This window comes from Dromiciops gliroides, chromosome 2 (assembly GCF_019393635.1).
Source record: "Dromiciops gliroides isolate mDroGli1 chromosome 2, mDroGli1.pri, whole genome shotgun sequence".
Taxonomy (NCBI): domain Eukaryota; kingdom Metazoa; phylum Chordata; class Mammalia; order Microbiotheria; family Microbiotheriidae; genus Dromiciops; species Dromiciops gliroides.
Window position 1 is genome coordinate 165,698,382 of NC_057862.1, and position 8,053 is coordinate 165,706,434.

Below are 8,053 nucleotides of genomic sequence, written 5' to 3' on the forward strand. Positions count from 1 at the left end.
GAGCAGCTAAGTGGCACAGTGCATACAATGCTGGACCTGGAGTCAGGAAGATTCATCTTTATGAGTTCAAATCTGGCCTCGGATACTTACTAGCCATGTGACCCTGAGCAAGTCACTTTACCCTGTTTGCCTCAGTTCTTCATCTGTAAAATGAACTGGAGAAGGAAATGACAAACCACTCCAGTATCTCTGGAGTATCAAGAAAACCCCAAATGGGATCACCGAGAGTGACTGAACAGCAACTGAACAACAGCAAACTACTTTCCCATACAAATGACCTTTGTATTTGCCTTACAGAAAGGTTGAATTTTTTGCTCCTTCAAGAAGCACCTAAGGTGGGGAGGGGGGGAGGGACAAGAGGGAGAGATGCTAAATACAAGATCCTATTGTTCTTAAGTGTCCATAAATCTTAACTTTACAGTGACAGTCGATAGAAACAGCTCTTACTGCTTAGCAAGTCATATGGAGCAGAGCTTTGGGCAGACTGACCTTTAAACACAGCCCAGGGCTCTCTGTCCAGCAAAACGATGCTTCCTTTGACCACTGGCCACAGATGGTATCTGTGTTTTCTGACCCTCTTCAATCCCAGTAGCTATAGCTCTCAATGAAAGCTAAAATCATCCTCTACCCAAAGCCACCAAGGAACAGGATATGAAGCTTGGACCAGCTGCTCTTTTCCCCTGGCTCTAGGGAATCAAGAAACTTGAAGGAATCAGAGATAGGAAAGCTGAGGAAAGAGGGATGCTATTTTGAGTTATTTTTGGATGAACTGAAATTTTGTTTTTAAAATAATAAAACCCTAAAGATAAAGTACTTGTATAGTGATGCCCCATATTTCCTTTTCCAAAAATATTTCTAGGAATTAAAACTAGAAAGAGTTTGACATGAAATTATTCCCAGCATCAGATTAGTACAATTTCTATACACAGAGGAATTCAACCTGCTCCAAACATCTTTGGGTCCAAGATTTAAGAGCTGAAATACAAGTGGTTGCAGATCTCTATGGCTGACTGGATTACAAAACAAGCTGCTGACTTAGAGCTTGATGTTGGAAATATTGAAAGAAACTTGAAAATATTGAAGAATAAGGGGGCAGCTAGGTGGTGCAGTGGATAAAACACCAGCCCTGGATTCAGGAGGACCTGAGTTCAAATCCAGCCTCAGACACTTGACACTAGTTGTGTGACCCTGGGCAAGTCACTTAACCCTCATTGCCCCACCCAAAAACAACAACAACAACAACAAGAGGAATGTGAACCTGAGAAGGAGGAGTGAAGGGGCCATGCCTTCTTGACCTGGCTCTTGTTCTGGTTTCTAGATACATTTACATGACAATCAAAGATCATCTTGAAAATAAGGTTCTCCTTAGAGAGACATCTATGTGGTATAGTAGTGATTGTGCTGAACATAGAAAAATCTGAGTTCAAAAACTGCCTCAGGGGGGCAGCTAGCTGGCGCAGTGAAAAGAGCACTGGCCCTGGATTCAGGAGGACCTGAGTTCAAATCCAGCCTCAGACACTTAACACTTACTAGCTGTGTGACCCTGGACTAGTCATTTAACCCCAATTGCCTCACAAAAAAAAAAAACCTGCCTCAGACAGTAGCTGTGTAACCCCGGAGAAATCAATCAGTCTCTTTTGGTCTCAGTTTCCTCATTTGTAAAATGAGGGTAATAGTATCACCTACCTCATAGAGTTATGGTGAGGATCAAATGAGATAGCATATGCAAAGCATTTTGCAAAGCTTAAAGTATTATATAAATGCTAACCATCATCATCATTATGAGTATGGCAGTCTCCTGTACAGTTCCTGAAGGGTTTGATGGGCAGAGTCCCTTAAATGGATTTTGGGAAAGATCATAATCAAGGACTTAATGGGAAACATAAGGAATTTTCTAACTCCAAATCAGATAGTTCTTTGGGACCATGGACCTGGAATCATCAAAAGACAAAAAGAATACAAGAAGCAGCCAACCTTTGCCTGGAGTATTCTACCAGCTTTTGTTGAATCCCATGGTTAGATGTGCTGGTTTATAGCCACGGGTGTATACTAAGAAAACCTAATCCTGCTTTTGTCAAGGAGAGACTTTCTGGCCACTGGGCCTCTGCAATAAAAACCAGTAAATAGTCCTGAAGAGCTGAAATCCTGTATGTGGTAGGTATAAGCATCTCAGCAGCCACAAGACTAGTAGAGATATCTATCAGAAACAATCTGGTACCAAAAATATCTGGCAGCTCTTCAGGGACAGAAGGATAAAGTGCCTTGACCACATATACTGCTACTGCTTGCTGTTGTTACAGCAGCTAGGCAGTACAATGTGCTGGGCCTGGAGTCAAGAAGACTCATCTTCCTGAGTTCAAATGTGGCCCCAAAACCATGTGGACCTGGGCAAGTCACTTAACCCTGTTTGCCTCAGTTTCCTCATCTGTTAAAATGAACTGAAGAAGGAAATGGCAAGCCACTCCAGTACCCTTGCCAAGAAAACGCCAAATGGACTCACAATGAGTTGGATATGACTGAAATGACTGGAAACAACAACAGTTTGATATTTCAAGGGCTTTATAACCCAGTCCCTTCCTACATTTCCATTCTTCTTACCTTTTACTCTCCTCCATATACTCTATGATCTAGCAACATTGGCCTGCCTATTGTTTCTTACAGAGCACAATCGATCTTTGGACTCCAAGACTTTTTTATCTTGGCTGTCACCTCATGCCCAAAATGATATGTATGTATGTATGTATGTATTTATGTATGTATGTGTTTCCTCCTTAATATGAGTTCTATGATCACAGGGACTATTTTCATCTTTCTTTGTATCCCCATTGCTTGGCACAGTGTTTGCCATATAGCAAATGCCTAACACATTCGTTGACAACTAAAGACACATAAGGGGGGGGGGGACTCGTCAATCTGAGCAAACCTTCAGTTTGAGTAAATTTATCAAAATTATTTTAATGAAGCATCAAAGAAAAAAGAATCTTCTGAGATATATGGCTCAGATAATGGGACTGACTAGACAAAGTTCTGGGTCACAAATTTTACTATTTTCAATAAATTGGAGAAAGGGAAATCTTCATTTTCTTCTCAGCTAATTTTCTGAAACTGAGAGCTTTCCCCCCTTTGCTTGACACTGTAGAGGACACTAAATCCAGAAAGCACAATCATGATTTTACAATAATGCTGATGCTGTCTTCCATTCCATGTTGCCTGCTTCTTATAAAATGGAAAAATCCAAGAGATGCTAGATTCCTTAAAAATAAATAATTCAATCAATTTGACAAACCCTTTTAAGCAACTGATACAAGGAAATACTGTGTATAAATTTGCAGTTCTATTATTGTTCATATTTAAAAGACTTTAAAATAATATTTAATTTTAGTAAAATGATAATTATATGAATTAACTGTACCTTTTAATATGCCCAAATATTGTGATTTTGCTAGTAAACTTTATTTATAGGTAATATTTCAAAAGAGACTAATAAATGTGCAGACAGTTCTTGCTTTATATAATTGGACCATTCTGCAGGCATCTACATAAAGCTATTTTTACATGATGCGAATTTGCCCCTACCCACCCACTTCACTTAGCCTATATAATAAAGTCATACACAAAGTAATATCTTCATGAAAATCACAAAATGCACCTTGATAATAGAATTATGAAGTAAAAGGTAAAATTAATGATAAAATATGCATGGTACTTTACATTAAAGTTAACATAGGTGCACAGTATGTCACCCTTCCCCACCCACTGCACCCAGGCTTTGCCTCTGGTGGTTGGCTTAGCAACATTTTTTATGAAACTATTTTGGACAGTGGCTCTCTTTTTAAACTCGTATATCTGATTATAGCCATCAATATTATCCTCGACTAATCTTTGGACTTTTAAAAAAAATCTAGAAGTATTTGGATCCTTCTTTTCAATACAAAAAAATGCTCAACTCTCTTTGTAGTGGCAAAGAATTGGAAATCGAGGGACTGCCCATCAATTGGGGAATGGCTGAACAAGTTGTGGTATATGAATGTAATGGAATACTATTGTGCTGTAAGAAATGATGAGCAGGCAGATTTCAGAAAAACCTGGAAAGACTTAAGTGGACTGATGCTGATTAAAGTGAGCAGAACCAGGAGAACATTGTACACAGTTACAGCAACATTGTGTGATGATCAACTGTGATAGATTTGGCTCTTCACAACAGTGCAATGATCCAAGACAATTCCAAAGAATTCATAATGGAAAATGTTCTTCACATCCAGAAAAAAAAGAACTGTGTATTCTAAATACAGATTGAACTATACTGTTTCTACTTTGGGTTTTTTTTTCTTTTTTGAGGGTTTTCCCTTGTGTTCTGATTCTTCTTTCACAGCATGATTAATGCATAAATATGTTTAATGTGATTGTATATATATATATAACCTATATCAGATTGCTTGCTATCTTGGGGAGGGGGGAAGGAGGGGAAAATTTGGAACTAGAAATCTTATAAAAACAATGTTGAAAACTATCTCTATGTGTAACTGGAAAATAATAAAATACTTTTATGATAAAAAAAATGCTCAAATGATGAAATGCTTCTACCAACTGTTTTTGCTGTGAACCTTTTTGGTTCAACTTCGGTTCTGAAGCTTCCTTTCTTCTTCTGTAATCTTTGCATCTATCAGCTCCATCAGATCCTCATCAGTAAGTTCTCCTCCATGAGACTCAATCAACTGCTCTGCATCATTTGTATCAACTCTTAGTTTCAATTATTGGGCTAATTTTATAATCTTGTTACTTCTTCATACATTTCATCTTTGTCAAATTCATGAAAATCTGGAACAAACTTCAGGCACACTTTTTTCCCAAACTCTCTTAGTACATGTATCTGTTTCATCTTCCTATGCCTTTCAGAATTCTCTACATAAAGTCAAATTTGCATAATATGAATTTACATAAGGTGAGAACTATCTGTATTTACGTTTGTAAGGGGCACTTAAAAATAAGAATTCAATATATTTTATCTTTTTTCCCCAGAGATGTTTATCCTCCTTCCATATTCATACTCATACATCCCTCCCAAAAAATAGTTTTACACTAGCTTCAAAAGTAAAAATCTTGTATTTTTAAAATGGACTTTAAGAAAATTAGTCCAGTTATCTGCCTCAGGCAAGTTAGTATCCGAACCTTGGGAAAGAAGTGTAGCATAATGGGGAAAGCTCTGCATTTGGAATGAAGGACTTTTATTCAATACCCAGCCTTGCTATTTACTGTCTTTGTGATCTTGGGAAATTTTGTTAACTTCTTGAGGCCTCTGTTTCCTCACATATAAAATCTTTTAAGTCCCTTCCAGCTTTAAAAATATGATCTTATCATCCTATAAACCATCTTTAAAGTACAAACACTTGATAAATAATTCTTGATAAACAGATATTTCCTCTCTTTACACCATGCCTGAATCACATATGTCCTTCTACTCTAGCCCTCCATTCCAGCATTTTCCTCATTCAAAAATCACACCTTTTAGGGGCAGCTAGGTGGCGCAGTGGATAGAGCACCAGCCCTGGAGTCAGGAGTACCTGAGTTCAAATCTGGCCTCAGACACTTGACACTTACTAGCTGTGTGACCCTGGGCAAGTCACTTAACCCCAATTGCCTCACTTTAAAAAAATCACACCTTTTAGGGACTCCAGCTAATTGTTTATTTCCCACACTCCTCCCATTTGTATACTAGCTTCTCATGGACCCAGAAATAGAGATGATTCTACCTATTTTCATCCTTATAACCCCATCAACAGTTAATAAATGTATAATCTATCTCAGATTTGGGATTTTCACATAAGCCACACTGATCTATTCTCAGCTTTGCTACTTCAAAGTCAGATAGAAAAAGTGAAATTCTTTCTGAAAGAATTTCCCCAATCAGCTCGCCGGGGATGTCTAAAGATGGAGGTCAGGCTTCAACTGTGTCCATCTGTCTGTTCCTAAGGAATATGCTAAGGAAGGAGGATGTGGCACTGATATACATTAATCTGTTTGTGTGTGTGTGTGTGTTTTCCCTGTGATCTGTCTCCCATATCTCATTTCTGTGGTCTCACACAGTTGACATGAAGAAAAGTGTTTTGGAAAACCTTAAATCTCCAAATATGAATTATTTCTATAATTATAGTTATTCTGTATATACTGATAGATGAAATTCTCACCCCTATCACCTTAAAATATAAGCCCATGTGCAGCTAGGTGGCACAGTGGATAGAGCACCAGCCCTGGATTCAGGAGGACCTGAGTTCAAATCCGGCCTCAGACACTTAACACTTACTAGCTGTGTGACCCTGGGCAAGTCACTTAACCCCTGTTGTCCCACAAAAAAAAAATTATATATATATAAAATGTGTAAAGATTGCTTCATTCACTATAGTTATATCCCCAGAACCTAGCATAGAAAACGGTACAGAGTAGGTGCCTTAAAAAATGCTTGCTTGATTGATTAATTAACCTATAAACTTATACAGTGCCTTTGCCAGCTAGGGGGCACTGTGGAGAGAGTGCTGGGCCTGCAGTCAGGAAGACCGAGTTAAAATTTAGCTTCCGAAGCTTTCTGGCTATGTAACCATAAGCAAGTCACTCAGTTGTTCAGTTTCCTTAACTGTAAAATAAAGATAATAATAGCACCTACCATAAATGGTTGGACAGTGAAGTGGTAGGATGGATAAAGTGCTGAGCCTAGAGTCAGGAAGACTATCTTCCTAAGTTCAAATCTGGTCTTAGACACTTAGGAGCTATGTGACCCTGGGCAATTCACTTAACCTTGTTTGCTTCAGTTTCCTCATCTATAAAATGAGCTGGGAAAGGAAATGGCAAAACATTCCATTATCTTTACCAATTGGTGTCAGAGTCAGACACAACTGAAACAGAACTGAACTTTCTGATGAAGAATTCAAAGCTATCTATTACCATATGAAAAAATGCTCTAAATCACTATTGATCAGAGAAATGCAAATTAAAACAACTTTGAGGTACCACCTCACACCTATCAGATTGGCTAATAAGACAAAAAAGGAAAATAATAAATGTTGGAGAAGCTGTGGAAAAATTGGAACACTAATGCATTGTTGGTGGAGTTGTGAAGTGATCCAACCATTCTGGAGAGCAATTTGGAACTATGCCCAAAGGGATATGGGACTGTTCATACCTTTTGACCCAGTGGTACCACTGCAAGGTCTGTATCCCAAAGAGACCATAGAAAAGGGAAAAGGACCCACATGTACAAAAATGTTTATAGCAGCTCTCTACGGTGGCAAAGAATTGGAAATTGAGGGAATGCCCATCAATAGGGGAATGGCTAAACAAATTGTGGTATATGAATGTAATGGAATACTATTGTGCTGTAAGAAATGATGAGCAGGAGTTCAGAGAAACCTGGAAGGACTTATATGAACTGATGCTGACTGAGAGGAGCAGAACTAGGAGAACATTGTACACAGTAACAGCAACATTGTGTGATGAACAATGGGGATAGGCTTGGCTCTTCTCAGCAGTGCAACAATCCAAAACAGTTTCAAAGAATTTGTGATAGAAAATATTCTCAACATCCAGAAAAAAGAACTGCATATTATGAATGCAGATAGAATCATACTCTTTCTACTTTTGGACTGGTTTGTTTGTTTGTTTGTTTGAGGTTTTTCCTTTGTGCTCTGGTTCTTCTTTCACAAGATGACTGATGTAGAAATATGTTTGATGTGACTGTACATATACAACCTATATCAGACTGCTTTTCATCTTGGGGAGGAGGGAGGGAAGGGAGTGGAGAAGAAAAGAAAAATTTGGAACTAAAATCCAGTGTAAACAAATGTTGAAAACTATCCTTATATGTAATATGTAACTGGAAAATAATAAAAATATTTTTTAAAAAGAGAAGAAGAAAAAAGAAACAACTGGACAACAACAAAAATCTGAAAAGGTTATTGTGAGCATCAAATGAGATAATATAGTATCCATTAAAGTACCTAGCACAGTGCCCATTGTAGGTATTTAACAAATTCTTATTCTCCTCCTTTCTCTTCTCCCTCCC